Source organism: Hordeum vulgare, chromosome 1H (genome assembly GCF_904849725.1).
Source record: "Hordeum vulgare subsp. vulgare chromosome 1H, MorexV3_pseudomolecules_assembly, whole genome shotgun sequence".
NCBI classification, from domain to species: Eukaryota; Viridiplantae; Streptophyta; class Magnoliopsida; order Poales; family Poaceae; genus Hordeum; species Hordeum vulgare.
The window spans coordinates 10,790,032-10,808,274 of NC_058518.1; positions in this window are offsets into that span (position 1 = coordinate 10,790,032).

Here is an 18,243-nt window from a genome sequence, read left to right on the forward strand (position 1 = left end):
CAACATATGTCTCCAAGTAGTCCATATCCGCGGACGCGGCTATTCGAATAGATCATAACCCTGCAGGGGTGTACTTCGTCACACACGCTCTCGCCACTTATCGCCATGTCCACGTCATGCACCTCGGCAACCTTCAAGCGGAAGCCTAGCGAGGGAGTCGGCCACGACTGTTAACCACACTAGTACCTAGTCCAGGTTTATCGCCTATCTGAGAGTAACCCATACGGAAGTCCAGCCGAGGTTTCCGCCACGGCCTCAAACGATGTGCGCAGGGTTCCCAAGCCCACCATCCGGGTGCCACTTGGTACACCGTGCCACTGCCTACCGCATCACATCCCACCTCTCAGGTCAGCGCTATGCACGGCCTCCAGCATGACTATAAACACCAGAAACTACTTGCAACTCCTGGACCGAATACTAAGCGATTAATAAGTCGAGAGGGTCAATTAAGTATCCCAACGTGTGGTAGTATCTAGTCTTGGATTACATACACGGAACTCAGTTCCTAAGGACGGTTCCAATGAAACAACCCGCCATGTACTCCTACACAGCCTTTCACCGGTACCTTTACCAAATCAGGTTCAACACACAACCTTTGCTTACCGAACACATTCTCACAATTCTGTTCATCTCCCAGATGACAGACCACACAACTCTAAGCATAGCATGCATAGCAGGATAAGGCACATCATGGCTCAAGCAACTACCAGGTATGCTAGGTTGCAAGGTTCAGCTATTTACTGTGACAAGGATAGGTCATGCAAAGGAAGTGGGTTCAACTAACGTGGCAAAAGCAGTTGAAGCATTTGATCCTAATGCAATAAGTAAGTGCAGGAGCAAGAACATGGGATTTATCGGGATGATCAAAAATGGTTGCTTGCCTTGTTGCTCAGAGGAGTGACAATATCCGTCAGACGGATATTCGGTGGAATCCGGGGGAGCGGAGCCTACCGAAAGGAATGACAATAACCAATATCAAACATATGCAATCAAGATGATGCATGAGCATGGCATGAGAGTGCGAGATGGTATGCTATTATAGCTAACATGTATTAGGTTTGAAGTTGATTTGAATCAAATTCAGATATCACTTCAAACGAGGTATTCTCGGATACCATTTTAATTGATTCGACCTGATGCTCAGATCAACTTGCTTTTAACATGCATGGGAGGAAATGTTAGGTTGCTGGTTTGTAATTAGGACAGTGTTTGATCATGTCATTTATAGTGAAATTTAAATATTCTCCAAATTCCATCTACAAAGTATTTATAAGAATTAACTTATTCATTAATCTACATGTTTGGGTTCTGTAACATTTTCAAACATGTTTGAAAATGACATATACAGATTCCTTGAATTTTTCTGATACTTTTTCATATATAAATTATTTTCATTGGAGTTACAGATTATTTTCTATGAATTTTAGAAGTTTTGGCATTTTTCTGGAATTTTTTTAAATCAGAAAACTCTTTATTGCATTAGCATGACATCAGCAGGTCCAACTGGCCGTTGAAAGTCAAACCTGACCAGTGGGACCCACTGGTCAGTGACTCCGGTTAGTTTTAGCTTAGAATTAATCTTAATTAGCTAATTAACCTCTCTAAACCCACATGTCAGTGACTTATAAAATTAATTAAATTTATTTCTGTTAATCCTAAACTCCCAGAGGCTAGCCCCACGCGTCAATGGCTCAGGCCAGCTGAGATCCACCGGCGGCGAGGTCGTCCTCGCCGGCGGGGAGCCTCCGGCGACCACCAGAACGGCCGAGGGGCTCGGAAATGGCGCACAGGGGGCCAAACTCTGCGTACATGGAGCACGAGAGGAACGACACGTCTCCCGCGGGTTCATTTTTGCACTTAGCCGGGGCTGATCTGGCCGGAGATGACGCCGGCGACGAGCTTGGCGGCGGCCAAAGTTCGGGCGTCATTGGGGTCATCGAAACAGAGGGAGCTACGCACAGAACTCAGCTCCTACGGCATCTACGCGATGGCCTGAAGCTGCTGGTGGCCTCAGAAGGACGAGCTGATCACCGGAGGGCTACCGGCGACGAGCTCCCGCGGCGGATCTCGTCGGGCTCCAGTGAAATCATGGCTAGAGGAAGGAATCGAAGGGGGAAACTTGGGGAAAAGCTGCGCAAACTCAAGGGGAGTGCAGTGGTGGCGCTAGCTTGCTCGGGGATCGCCTGGAGAGGAAGAACGCCGGCGACGAACCTCGGTGACCCGAGGAAGAAGACGACTGCGTCTCGTCGTTTCACTGCGTCTCGGCGTCGGGCTCGTGGCTAGAAAGCTTCAGGGAGTTGTGGCGGACCTATTGCGCGGCTCAGGAGGGAGAAGGGTAGGCTAGAATGACGGCAAGCTCGAGCTCTGCTCGGGCTCCAATGGCGGCAGAAAGAAACGAGGCACAGTGGGAGAATGAGGAGAGGATGAGCTCGGGCACGCCTCGAGAGGGTTATCCCCTCGCGTGCCAGCGCAGAGCGACGGCCAGGCAGGCGCACAGGTGCGTGGCCGCGCCGGAGTACGCGGCGGCCACCTCCTGCTGCCCACTGGCGGGGGAGGAAGACGACGGAAGAAGCTGGGCCGGGCCAGGTGAGCGACAGGTAAGACTTTTCTCATTTTCTTTCTGTTTTATTTCTGTTTTAATTACTGACATTGATTACTATTTATTTCAGCTCCCAAATGGTTTGTAAAAACTATTTTGAACACACCAGAATATTTGTTGGAATATATCCAACCATTCCTGGAGTTTCCAATATTTTTGAAAACTTAAAGTTTCTGATTTCAAATTTTAAACATGAAAACAGTAGCTTTTTGCATTTATTTAAAATGCTTAAAGTATCAAGAAAAATGGTTTTATTCATTGCTTATTTACTTCCAAGATTTATCAGTAAGATTGAACTTTTCTTGAGGCCATTTTGGGTTCATTGATTTTAACTAGTTTGAAATTTCCTTTAATTTGAGAAGTGGCTAGGGTTTGTTGAATTTTTCTTCACCACTTACTTTGTTCTTGTTGAAAATTTCCTAGATGCAATGCAAAGAAAACATGAGCACAAGGCTAACTTAATTAAGGTGTCAGGGATGTGACATCGATCTCTACGTACGAGACTAGCTCGAGCTTACCTAGGGAGTTGTGAGGATCAGGGTCACTTAACAAGAGGTTTCCGATTTGTTCAATGTAAGACATTAATCTTGGGTCAGAATGGCGCGGCGAGTCATGGTGCATTGGCCAGTATTCTGGTTCTGGTTGTGTTTTACTGAATGAAGCGTACTTGCTTGGAGCTCCGAATTCTTGATCATGGTGGTGTCCTGCATCACAAACAGGATTTTTAGAAGTGAAGAAGCTATCTCATATTGTAGATGAAAATGCATAGCAGATTAATAACAACTCCACAAAACAATACTTCATCCGCCCCATAATATAAAGGCACTTCTTACGCTAGTAGTGTAGTGTCAAAAACGCTCTTATATTATGGAACGGAGGTGGTAGAGAACATAGGATCGAACCGCCGGAATTCTTCAAACAAGAAGGAAGCATCAACGTATTTCATTTAAGAAGCAGGTGCTAGTTCTGAACTAGGTATATATAGTACTACTGCCCCATATATACACAAAGAAAGAAAATGTTATTCAGTACTTACCACTGCATGCTTGTTGATGGCATTCGAGGCATTTGGGGTCGTCGTCGTAGTCGGATGCAGAGTCTGTCTGGAATACATGGCACAGGACTAAACCATTCTACATACACGGATTAAGCGACAACGCATTATACATCGGTAATATATATATATATATATATATATATATCCATCCGAATAGAAAGATGTTGGGTACAAACAAATAATGTAACATGCTATGATCTGAGGAGAATTACATGCTGCAACAATGCGACCTCAATTCTACATACCAGGATAAATGAGTTTCGCCTGTTCATTAAACAGTAGACGTTCATGGTTCAGTTGGTCTCGGCACCCGTGGACAGGTGGAACCTCATAGTCTTCTTGACCCCCACAGCCCGTTTGTGTTCCGCCATGATCACTCTGTCGTGTGTATGTTTTCGCCAAACACCATTTGTTGTACGAACACCATGAAAGGAGAGAAAGTACGCTACAGCGGTATGATCCGTGAGGTAGTACTTGTCTCTCATCATCCCCACACCCCCCTTGTTGTTGTCCGCAATAATCCCTACAAATCAACTCCTTCAAACTCGTATATGCCATATATATACAACTCTCTACTAGCCTACTAAAACTATAATATTTCGGTACAGAGACTATTAAAACTATAAATATTTCGATACGAAGGAGTAGACCGTCTTAGACGCGTGCGTGCGTGCGTGCGTACCAGGGAGTTCCCACGGGTCCATGGAAGGGAGGTCAGTGTTAACAACCACGGGTCCATGCAACGAACCCATGAAAGTGGTGGGTTCCTCTGGCTGCATGCGTCGGATTGCTGGGCGCAGGTAGTCCTGCACCAGCTCCACATCCGTGGGTTTGCAGGTAAAGTCGGGGAGCTTCAAGGATTGTTGCTCTAGTTTCTTCTTCCCTGCAGCTTGGGCCACATCTCCGTTGTGAGCTCCACGGCTATGGCTGGGAAGGAGAGGAAGAGGGCTGTCTTGTTGGTGTTCCATTGTCTCCCTTTGCCAACTGAATTGGATTTTGGTGATCGAAGCTGTCTTCGGTACTTAGTACTAGCTTATATATGTTTGGGGAAATACCAACGGTGGATTGGATTGATATAAGATAGCTAGCGCCCGGACCCGACGCAACGCGGGCCGGGTATGGACGTAGATACAACAAAAGCTAGCTTTTGTATCTACTTGTAGATGGTGATGCGGACGACGACAGCAAAGCAATGGAGAACTAGTACTTATATAGGCACATCCTACGCATTGCCATCGCGGCCGGCCCAGATCATATCCATGAACGCGCGTCGGACAACCAGTGAGTCACCGCCGTGGAAGATCGCTATAGGCTTCGTCCTTCGCACTAATGGAATCGGCCAAGATGCCTACTCCCAGGGTTTTACCGAGTGCTTTCTATAGGCAGCTCGACAATGCCACACTACCGGAATAACCATCGCTGCCGACAGCCATATCTACGCCGACGGTCCCCGTCGGTATAGATGGATAGTTAAGCCGTCGGCGTACATCCATCTATGTCGATGGGGGCCGTCGGCGTAGAATAGCCATCGGCAGATCTCCATCTATGTCGACGGGGACAATCGGGATAGCTCGGCCGTCGGCACATAGGTGGGCATGCTGGCTCAGGATGAGACCGTAGGTTGACGTCGTTAAAACTATGCCGACGGCCCCGACGACGGCATTTTTTTATTTAAAAAATCCAATTGCAAATTTGTGCCGACGGCCATGCCGTAGGCATATATATATAGTATATATTTTTGTTTTTATTTTATATTTTTAAACCTTAGATTTAATTAATTTAAATCTAATTTGTATAAACTAAAACATACACAAATTATATATGAATTTGGGGGTAGAATTTTCCATAGATTATGAATATCCGGTTTGTTTTTTTACTTTTGTGTATGTTAACATGTAACCTAATGTACTTTTGCATATATACGGTTTGTTTATGAATATCCGGCTTCGGGGTGTGCCCCCCTCCACGGACAGCACTGTCGTCGTCACATGGAGGGGGGGGGGGCGTGCGGGTCGGGGGCATGCGGGTCGGGTAAGCCGGAGGGAATCTAGTGGCTGGTTGGGTACACATCATGTCTGAGGATGTTTCTATGGGCTGACCTATCGCAACGAGGTGGAAGAGTCAACTGGTCAAAGGACGTCCGACAAAAGTCAAAGGCCTTTTGTGGTTTCTCTTCGGCTGGAATCTATATTCTTGGTGACAAATACAATCTCTCATGTGTGTAGGCTAGTTGGGTGATATCTCTGCTTTTCCTTGAGGTCATGTACAAGGCGTGTTGAATTGTGGTCTAATTTTTGTCAAATTTGATCCTGCTGCATGATGCGCGTGTGGCTGATGGTCACATGCTACCTTATGTTTTCCAAGTATATTTAAAAAAAGTTCAAAAGATGCTATGGCTAAAGGTTTATGTGGAGATGCCCCTTGATGCAAGAAAGAAATAAAATCGGCTGAAGCTTCAAGCTAGAAGACTCTTCATTTTATATTTGTGAGAAATCACTTTTGAGTCTATAAGAAAGTCAATACTATTAAAAGGGGGTGAGGTAGTAAAATAAACTGATTGCTCAAAGTGCTCAAAGTTAGCCACCAAAATACTAAGTCATTTTCCCACATAAACATTCTGTCAAATTCCACATACTCAAATTCGGTGTCACCAACTTCCACATTTCGGACCCACCGAGTTTGACCTCAGACATAAACCCTAGCCATTCCCACCAAATCGGTGCTACCGAGTTCAGTGTGACCAACATTATGTTGCCTCGGTACAAAAAAATGGAATTTCTGAGTTTGAGTATCGGTGCCACCGAGTTTGGCCATCTGACCGTTAGCTACCTTTTCGGTGCCACCGAGTTGTGTATATCGGTCCCATCGAGATTCAGAAGTTACTGCCTTTGTGTGAATCAGTACCATCGAGTTTGTAACTTTGGTGTCGCCGAGTTTGCCACTTTAGGTGTAACGGTTGGATTTTGTGTGCTGCCTATATATACCCCTTCACCTGCCTCTCACTCATGGGAGAAGCACTCAGAACACACACTTCATTGCCAGATCCATTTTCTGAGAGAGAACTACCTACTCATATGTTGAGACGAAGATATTCCAATCCAACCATTTGAAACTTGACCTCTAACCTCCCCAAATAGCTTTCCACCAAAACAATCTCTTCTACCCATGCATATTCTGTGAGAGAGTAATTTTGCGTTGAGGAGACTATCTTTAGAGGCACAAGAGCAAGGAGTTCATTGATCTACCACATCTATTACCTTTTGGAGGGTGGTGCCTCCTTGATTGGTTAGGTGTCGCTTGGGAGCCTCCTACTTCGTGTTGTGGAGTTGAACCAATCTGTTTGTAAGGGCAAGGAGATGGCCTACTTCATGAAGATCTATGGTGAGTAAGGTGTTAGAGCATATATCTCCATATGTGGTTTTGGTACTTGATGACAATTCCTATGGACTAATGGTTGCCTTAAGTTACATTTATAGGATTTGTCCATAGGCACTTCTTGAAGTCCATCTGTTGGGTTCAAGGAGTTTATATGATGACCAAGATGGTATTCAAGGTATTATCCAAAGAATGGTCATAGAGACACATGGTTGATCAAGATCTCAGACAAAGAGTAAATCAAGATGATCAACACACAAAGCGTACAAGATGTACCGAGAGGGATCAAGTGATCCCATGGTATGGTAAGCATTGTCCATTACGTGTTTGTGTACTAACCCATGGTCTTCGTGAGAGTTCTATGTGGGGGTTAGGTGTGTTTCCATGGGCTTGCGTCAAAGGGAAGATCTCATACAACCCATGGAGTATGACGTCAAGTTGTGATCGTCATCAAGATTGCGATGTGCAAGTTCAAGTGGATCAGCACGAAGATAGCATGCTTGAAGCTTGCCGTCCATTGTGGTGGCAATGGACTTGTGAAGATATGCTGAAGAGTGGCTCACCCATAGTGAGTATGGGGGAGCAATCAACTAGTCTTCATCAAGCCAACGCAATCAAGAAAGGTGGTCCATCTTGAGGAAGCCAAGATCATCATCATCTAGCTCAAGAGGACGAGGTGCAAGGTATAGGTTTGCCCTTGATAGGTTTTCTAGTTAGGATAGATTGTTGTACTATCAAGGGGGGCTCTCAAGTGAGTAGCTTGATCGTATCGTTCGTTGAGAGCTCAAACCATTTGCATCCTTGCATCATACTTCTTGGTTCTTGTTTGGTGTTTCTCTTTGTGAGTTTTAGAGCTTATGGTCATCTTCGTGACAAGCTCGAGTTCATCGAAAACAGAGTCCATATGCATCTACTATGATGTTTTCGATGTCGGAGTTTTTGCCGGTTCTTCATTCATAGAGGACTCACATCTCTATATCATTGGCATTTTCATATCTGCATGGTCTTAAGATTTCTCGTCGCTGTTTGGATAGCTCTTGTCGTCCTGAATCCAACAAGCTTGGGTTTGCTCGATTCGGAGCTCGTATGCGAAAGTTATGGCTGTTTCAGTGGCGAGCGGTAGTACCGCTGGCTGGCGGTAGTACCGCCCCTGGTCAGCGGTAGTACCGCTCCAGGAGCTTAGTACCGCCTGCCTAGCGGTTGTTCACGGACGGACCTTTTTGCGAATACTTTCTTGGCGGTGGTAGTGCCTTTGCACTACCAGGGGCCCAGCGGTAGTACCGTTGGGGCCAGCGGTAGTACCGCTGGAGTGCCAGCAGTAGTACCGCTAGCTGGCGGTAGTACCGTTGCAGTCAGCGGTAGTACCGCTGGAGTGCGAGCGGTAGTACCGCTGCAGCCAGCGGTAGTACCGCTGGAGCTCGGGCAGAGAGTGGGGGTAACGGTCTGATTCCTTCCCCCACTATATAAAGGGGGTCTTCTTCCCCCTTGGCCTCATCTATCCGTTGAGCTCTTGTTCTACCTCCGTTGTTGACATTCTTAGAGCTTGCTAACTCTCAATCCCTCCAATGATTCTTGCTTGTTCTTGAGGGAAAAGAGAGAGGAGATCTAGATCCCCATCTCCACCAATCACTTTCTCCTCTATGTGAGGGGAACCCCTTGGATCTAGATCTTGGAGTTCTTTGTGAGCTCCTTGTTCTTCCTCTCATATTTCTCCATAGCTTTTGTTGTTGTGGAGGGATTTGAGTGTGAGGGACTTGACCACTTCGTGTGTTCTTGCCATTGCATTAGTTGCATCGGTTTGAGTTCTCCACGGTGATACGTGGAAGTGAGAAGTTGAGAAGCTTACTACCTTTGGTACTTAGTACCCTAGATATTGTTCTTCGCGGATGCTTTGGCGTCCTAGAAGCTTGGTGGTGTCTCGGAGCTCAATCATTGTGGTGTGAAGCTCCGGGCAAGCTTCGGGGTCTCCAATTAGGTTGTGGAGATTGCCCCGAGCAATTTGTACGGGTACCGGTAACCGCCCCCAAGGGTTGCCACGTGTACGGGTTCGGTGACCGCCCCCAAGGTTTGCCATTTGTACGGGTTCGGTGACCGCCCTCAAGGGTCCCTTAGTGGAATCACGGCATCTTGCATTGTGCGAGGGCGTGAGGAGAATACGGTGGCCTTAGTGGCATCTTGGGGAGCATTGTGCCTCCACACCGCTCTAACGGAGATTAGCATCCGCAAGGGTGTGAACTTCGGGATACATCATCGTCTCCCCGTGCCTCGGTTATCTCTTACCCGATTGAACCTTTTACTTATGCACTTTACTTTGTGATAGACATATTGTTTATTGTAATATATCTTGCTATCACTTAGTTGTTTATCTTGCTTAGCATAAGTTGTTGATGCACATAGGTGAGCCTACTTGTTTGTAGGTTTTGTGCTTGACATATTAAACGTTAGTTTTATTCTGCATTTGTTCAAGCCTAAACCTTAATTATTTTAAAGCGCCTATTCACCCCCCCCTCTAGGCGACATCCACGTCCTTCCAGCCTACCCCCTAGTCGCGCCAAGAGGCCGCCTGGGTGGGTCCCACCTCCTCTAATGCCGTCCTTCAGCCTATATTTAGTCCTCCGAGAGAAATACCTTCCACAACTTCCAGAATCGCAATTTTCTCCATCATTCCGCCGCTGTAGCGCTTCCGAGATCGGGAGCGTCAGGAGACCTCTTCCCGGCACCCTGCCGAAGGGAGGATTGACCTCCGGGAGCTTCTCCACCCCCATGGACGCTTCCCGGACGTGTCGTGAGTAGTCCTCCTTGGACCATGGGTCCATGACCAGTAGCTATGTGATGTCTTCTCTCCAATATTGTGCTTCAATGATTAGTCCTTGTGAGCTTCCCTTCATGATCAAGGCATCTATGTAATTCTCTTGCTATTGCTATGCTCGGTCTGTTGGGATCCGATGGATTATGAGATTATGTTCAGATTGTTATGAGTTATATATTTGATTATTCTTTTATATTATGTTCCTTAGTGATTCATGCATGTTCTCCGTTGCTATTTATTGCTTTGGTCGAGTAGTAGATTATAACTCCAAGAGGGAGCGTTATGCATGATTGTGGGTTCATGCTCCTCGGTGGCTAGCTTGAGTGATAGAAACATGAGACTAGGTGATGTACTGTTGCCACCAGGGAGAAAACAATGGTGCTTGTGACCACGGTTGCAAGGATTGTTTACCTTACGCATGGTTCGTTAATGCAGTTGTCCGTTGCTTTGAGTTTACACTTTGGGTGGGGCTCGCAACTTAATACCGGTGAGATGTTCTGGATAGATATCTCAAGGTGGATGATTAGTAAGTAGATGTTGATGAATAAACGGTCTACTTGTCTTGGCATACTGCCCATTACTATTGAACCTCTAGCTATCAAGTAGCATAATTAGCATTGCGGTGCGTTCATAATTCTGTCAATTGCGCAATTGTGATTTGTTTACCCAAGCATAGTTGTTTATCGTCTTTTGGGAAAGAGACATCACTAGTGAACATCATATGACTCCGGTCCATATCACTATCATTGTTTACACCTCCATCATTTACCGTTTTCATTCACTTTTCCGTTGCAATCACTATCACTTTTCCCGCTTGTGTTTTGATCCTTTGCAAACTACAAGGCCGGAGAGATTGACAACCTCTCTATACTCGTTGGAAGCAAAGTTATTTGTGTGTGTGCAGGTCCACGTCTTCTGCTAGCGCCAGGGTGGGAGACACATACTTGTTGATCCTAGGAGTCCTCCTGGTTCGATAAACCTTACAGTCTTCGTGTGAGGGAAAACTTGTTCCTGACTACATCTCAACCTTCCACTTGCGGTAACCAACGAGGAGCGAGAAGTATATACATCATCTCATCATCAAGCAAAGTTTTCTGGCGTCGTTGCCGGGGACTCTAGTCTTCAAGATAGGGGAGTTGCACGCTATCTTTTACTTTTGCTTTTTATTCTTGTTAGTTTGCTTTTTAGTTTTTGCTTTAGAGTCTTATACCAAAAACCACAAAAACAATTAGTTGCTTTGTTCTTGCTTGTTGCCGCTGCTATGGGTTCCGCTGAGAACACCAAGTTGTGTGACTAAACTAGTCACAACAACAATGACTTTATCTGCACTCCTATTGCTGCTCCCGCCACTGGAGCTACGTCCTATGAGATTAAACCTGCTTTACTGAACCTAGTTATGAAAGATCAATTCTCCGGTGTTGGAGATGCTGCTGCTTTGCACTTGAACAATTTTGTTGAGCTCTGTGATATGCAAAAATATAAAGAAGTAGATGGTGATATTGTTAAACTTAAGCTTTTTCCTTTCTCCTTGAGAGGAGTAGCTAAAGTGTGGCTTCAATCTTTGCCTAGGAATAGCATAGATTCTTGGGATAAGTGCAAAGATGCTTTTATTGGGAAGTATTACCCGCCTGCTAAGATTATCCAGTTGAGGAGTAACATTATGAACTTTAGACAATTGGATAATGAACACATTGCTCAAGCTTGGGAACGTATGAAATCTCTTGTTAAGAATTGCCCTACACATGGTTTGACTACTTGGATGGTTATCCAAACTTTCTATGCAGGATTGAACTTTACCTCGCGGAATCTAGTAGACTCGACCGCGGGAGGAACATTTATGTCAACTACACTTGGTGCTGCCACAAAGCTATTGGATGAGATGATGACAAATTATTCTCAATGGCACACCAAGAGAGCTCCAACATGTAGGAAGGTAAACTCTGTTGAGGAGATCTCCTCCCTTAATGATAAGGTTGACATGATCATGACTCTACTTACTAAGCAAGCTCCTATTGATCCTCATGATGTTCCTTTAAATTCTTTGGTTGCTCAAGAAAGAGAGAAAGTTGATGTTAATTTTATCTCTAGGAACAACTTTAATAACAATGCTTATAGGAGTAATTTTGGTAGCAATCCTAGACCGTTCCCATCCAACAACTATGGGAACAACAGCAATTATCCTAGCACCAAAAACTCCACTTATTAATTAGAGATCATGCTTAAAGACGTTATCACTTCTCAAAAAGCCTTCAACAAGAGTGTTGAAGAGAAACTAGAAAAATTAGATAGTCTCTCTTTGAAGGTGGACAACATAGCTCATGATGTAGAGATGCTTAAAATTAGAACTTCCCCACTTGAGGAAAGGAACAGTACACCCATGAATGCTATCCAAGTCCAAATTAATGAGAACATAAGAATGCTAGCCAAACTTAAAGATAGATGGGCTAGAGAAAAGGAAGAGTAAGAGATAATTAAGAGCCTTCCTACACACACTACCATTGCTACTATACAAGTTGTTGAGGATCTCAAAAAATTTAGCACCCATCGCACTCCTAGTCCCAATGGACCTATTAATGGTGATGCTAATACCTCAACTATAGGAAAAGAAGGTCCTTTGAGTTTAGAGACTACCAAAAGAATGAGCTTAGATGACATTACTACCACTTTAATTAATGGTAGTAACCTTGATTTTCACAATTGTAGTCTCTCCAAAATTATCACCTTTTTGCAAAGAATGGCTAAACACCCCCACACTAGTACACTCAATATTGCCTTCACCGAGCATATTACCAATGCTCTTATCAAAGCTAGGGAGGAGAAGATCAAGCTAGAGACTTCTATTCCTAGGAAACTAGAAGATGGTTGGGATCCTATGGTCAAAAGTAAATTGAATAATATCTCTTGCTTTGCATTGTGTGATGTTGGAGCTAGTGCTTCCGTTATGCCCAAAAGAATGTATGATATGCTTGATTGGAAACCTTATGATCCATGTTCTTTTGGTGTTCGTCTTGTTGATTCTTCCATAAAGAAACGTTTAGGGAGAATTGATGATGTGCTCATTATTGTCAATGATAATTATGTGCTCGTTGATTTTCTTATTATGGACATTGAATGTGATCCTTCAGTCAATTTATTTTGGGACGTCCTTTTCTCCTCACCGTTGGTGCTATCATTGACATGAAAGAGGGAATCATTAAATTCCAATTCCCCCTTAAAAAGGGAATGGAACACTTCCCTAGAAAAAATATTAAGTTACCGTATGAGTCTGTTGCTCGGGCAAGTTATTCTTTTGGAGTTGATAATACTTGATCTTCTTGCATTATGCCTAGCTCAAAGGCATAAAAGAAAGCGCTTGTTGGGAGGCAACCCAATTTATTTTTACTTTCAGTTTTAGTGGTCTTTATGCTTGTTACTACTGTAGCAACATAATTGTATCTTTATTTTTAAACTTTGTGCCAAGTTATAGCCTCCGATTGCAAGAGAGTTCAAAAATTGTGACATGCTGTCCAGAAACAGATTATGTCTGCTTGACAGAAAAATTTGCCAAACATCACCAGATATCTTTTTGATCTGAACTTTTTTGACAGAATGCTCTCTATAATTTCCTTTTTGCCATTTGTTCTGAGTTTTTTTATTTGAGTTGCAGAAGTGCCCCGAATAAATTATTTACTACTTGTTGTTCTGTTTTTCACATATTCTGCCATGTTTTGCATTTTCATTGTTTTGCAAATCCTAAGCTTACTTTTTATTTGCAAAAACCTTTTGGCAATCATGAGAAACAGTAGCTTTTCAGGAAAATATTTATTTCCAGCAGGTAATGAATTGTTTTATTAAGGGTACTAACCACTCTAATCAGCTTATGATGAGTTTCGTATGAAGGGAGTTTTCAAGTATGCGATGGGAGATGATGAAAGAAGATACAGGAGTGTTAAGCGCTCAAGCTTGGGGATGCCTCATGCATCCCAAGAAATATTCAAGGAGACTCAAGCGTCTAAGCTTGGGGATGCCCCCGTGCATCCCCTTCTCTATCAACAACCATCAGTTCGCCCATCTCCATGCTATATTTTTATCACTTCATATGTTATGTGCTATGCTTGGAGCGTCCCGCTCTTTACTTTTTAGTTTGTTTTAGTTTTGCTTGCTGTTCATAACAAGTCGGAACCTAGCCTACCTTGTTTGGGCTAGAAACACGCTCCATTCCACTCTAGAACACAATATAGGTTTTCATGCTTATATTTTTGTGTGTGTTCTTCATCTTTCCATAACTACTGTCATGCTTAGCTCTTAGTTTCCATGCTTATCTTTTTAAGAGATTTTATTTAGGTTTCTTTTGGAACTCTCTTGAGTTATCATGCTTATCTTGTTTAGAGAGTTGGCTCGTTGCACTGAGTTGTGTGTCTTGTATGAGTAGGTAATTGAGGTTGCTATTTAAGTATAGTAGTAACTTGCAATAGTTTTAAGGTATTGATTTGAGTAATGTTTGGACTATTGGTGCCAAGATCTTGAGCCTATTAGTGATAGGTGTCGTATTTTGGGAAATCCGTGTGTTTTTCAAAAACTAAAAATTAGTTGAGAACTCTAGCTACTAAATTGATCGCTAACCTCTGAAGGGGTTGGAATATATAGAGTACCCTCACGTTACCATGAGTCAAGGATGCGCAAGGATAACCAAACCCCCAAACACTCCTCCTCGGGGTACTTCTCTCTTTGTGAATTTCCTAACTAAATAGAGAGTTACCGATAATAAGTGTATGAGTTCTTCGGACTAATGTGAGTATTCGATTGTTGGCACTACCACCATCCATATTTTGCTAGCCTCTTTGGTACTGTGCATTGCCCTTTCTCATTGATACATCCATTTTGCATCAAGCTTTTATGTTGATATTTATCACTTTATGGGCTGTTATTACACTTCACGGTACAATACTTATGCCTTTTCTCTCTTATTTTGCAAGGTTTACATGAAGAGGGAGAATGCCGGCAGCTGGAATTCTGGCCTGAAAAAGGAGCAAATTTGAGATACCTATTATGCACAACTCCAAAAGCCGTGAAAATCAACGAGGAATTATTTTGGAATTTATAAAAAAATACTGGGCCGAAGAAGTACTAGAGGGGAGCCACTAGGAGGCCACAAGCCTGCTAGGCGTGGCCTACCCCCTGGCCGCGCCCAGGGGGCTTGTGGGCTCCCTGTTGGCCCTCTGGCTCCCCTCTTTTGCTATAAGGAGGGTTTCGTTCCAAAAAAACAGGAGGAGGCTTTCGGGAGGATTCACCGCCGCCACGAGGTGGAACTTGAGCAGAACCAATCTAGAGCTCCGGCAGGGTCGTCTTGCCGGGGAAACTTCCCTCCCGGAGCGGGAAATCATCGCCATCGTCATCATCAACACTCCTCTCATCGGAGGGGACTCATCACCATCAACATCTTCATCAGCACCATCTCATCTCCAAACCCTAGTTCATCTCTTGTAACCAATCTCCGTCTCGCGACTCCGATTGGTACTTGTAAGGTTGCTAGTAGTGTTAATTACTCTTTGTAGTTGATGCTAGTTGGATTACTCGGTGGAAGATTATATGTTCAGATCCTTGATGCTATTCAATACCTCTCTGGTCATGAACATAATTATTCTTTGTGAGTAGTTACTTTTGTTCCTGAGGACATGGGATAAGTCATGCTATAAGTAGTCATGTGAATTTGGTATTCGTTCGATATTTTGATGTGTTGTATGTTGGTTTTCCTCTAGTGGTGCTATGTGAACGTCGACTACATAACACTTCACCATTATTTGGGCCTAGAGGAAGGCATTGGGAAGTAGTAAGTAGCTTATGGGTTGCTAGAGTGACAGAAGCTTAAACCCTAGTTTATGCGTTGCTTCGTAAGGGGCTGATTTGGATCCACTAGTTTAATGTTATGGTTAGACTTTGTCTTAATTCTTCTTTCGTAGTTGCGTATGCTTGCGAGAGGGGTTAATCATAAGTGGGATGTTTGTCCAAGTAAGGGCAGCACCCAAGCACCGGTCCACCCACATATCAAACTATCAAAGTAGCGAACGTGAATCATATGAACATGATGAAAACTAGCTTGACAGAAATTCACATGTGTCCTCGGGAGCGCTTTACCTCCTATAAGAGTTTGTCCAGGCTTGTCCCTTGCTACAAAAGGGATTGGGCCATCTTGCTGCACCTTTGTTACTATTGTTACTTGCTACTTGCTACGAATCATCTTATCACACAATTATCTGTTACCGATAATTTCAGTGCTTGCACAGAATACCTTGCTGAAAACCACTTGTCAGATCCTTCTGCTCCTCGTTGGGTTTGACACTCTTACTTACCGAAAGGACTATGATAGATCCCCTACACTTGTGGGTCATCAAGACTCTTTTCTAGCGCCGTTGTCGGGGAGTGAAGCGCCTTTGTTAAGTGGAATTTGGTAAGGAAACATTTATATAATGTGCTGAAATTTATTGTCACTTGTCACTATGGAAACTAATCCTTTGAGGAGCTTGTTCGGGGTATCTTCACCTCAAACGGAAGCACAAGGAGTTTCTCCTCAACCTGCTGCACCTACTGAAAATATTTGCTATGAATTTCCTTCGGGTATGCTTGAGAAACTGCTGGCTAATCCTTTTACAGGAGATGGAACATCACATACCGACTTGCATCTAATCTATGTAGATGAAGTTTCTGGTTTATTTAAGCTTGCAGGTTTGCCCGAGGATGAGGTCAATAAGAAGGTCTTTCCCTTATCTTTGAGGGATAAAGCATTGACATGGTATAGGCTATGTGATGATACTGGATCATGGAACTACAACCGGTCGAAATTGGAATTTCATCAAAAGTTTTATCCTATGCATCTAGTACATCGTGATCGGAATTATATTTATAATTTTCGGCCTCGTGACAGAGAAAGCATCGCTCAAGCTTGGAGGAGGCTTAAATCAATGTTATATTCATGCCCCAACCATGTGCTCTCGAGAGAAATTATCATTCAGAACTTCTATGCTCTTCTTTCTCATGATGATCGCACCATGCTTGACACTTCTTGTACCGGTTCTTTTATGAAGAGAGATATTGACTTTAGATGGAATTTATTGACTTCAGATGGAATTTATCGCTCAACCATTTGCTGCTCATATTGATCTCCCTAAAGAGAATTGGTTTAAATATCATCCTCTCTTAGAAGTCAATGTAGTTAAGCCCAATCTAGTTGAAGAGAAAGTCATCGCTTATAATGATCCTATTGTTCCCAGTGCTTACATTGAGAAACCACCTTTCCCTGTTAGGATAAAGGATCATTCTAAAGCTTCAACTGTGATACGTAGGGGCTACATTAAAACACCTACACCCCTGAGCAAATTAGAGTTGAACCTAGCATTGCTATTATCAAAGATCTCGTGTCCGACGATGTTGAGGGACATGATATTCACTTCTGTGAAGATGCTGCTAGAATTGCTAAACCTCATGCTAGAGACAAACATAGGCCTGTTGTTGGCACGCCTGTTGTTTCTGTTAAGACAGGAGATCATTGTTATCATGGTTTATGTGACGTGGGTGCTAGTGTTAGTGCAATGCCTCAATCCTTATATGATGAAATTAAAGACGATATTGCACCTGTTGAGATGGAACCTATTGATGTCACTATTCAGCTTGCCAATAGAGATACTATCTGCCCTTTGGGAATTGTTAGAGATGTTGAAGTCTTGTGTGGTAAAACAAAGTATCCTGCTGATTTTCTCGTTCTTGCTACCACACAAGATAGCTTTTGTACCATCCTATTTGGAAGACCTTTCCTCAATACTGTCAATGCTCATATTGACTGTGAGAAGCAAACTGTCAATGTTGGCTTTGAAGGTGTGTCACATGAGTTCAATTTCTCCAAGTTTGATAGACAACCCCATGAAAAGGAGTTGCCTGGTAAGGATGAAATTATTGCCCTAGCTTCTATTGTTGTGCCTCCTAGTGATCCTTTAGAGAAATACTTGCTTGAGCGTGAAAATGATATGCATATGGATGAAAGGAATGAGATAGATAGAGTTATCTTTGAACAACATCCTATCCTTAAGAATAATTTGTCTGTTGAACTGCTTGGAGATCCACCCCCACCAAAAGGTGATCATGTGTTTAAGCTGAATCAGTTACCCGATACTCTTAAGTATTCTTATCTCGATGAAAAAGAGATATATCATGTTATAATTAGTGCTAGCCTCTTAGAGCATGAAGAAAAGAAGTTACTAAAAACTCTGAGGAAGCGTCGTGCTGCTATTGGATATACTCTTGATGATCTTAAGGGCATTAGTCCCACTCTATGTCAGCACAAGATTAAAACCGATCCTGATTCCAAACCAGTTGCCCATCATCAACAGAGATTAAATCCTAAGATGAAAGAGGTAGTAAGAAAAGAAATAC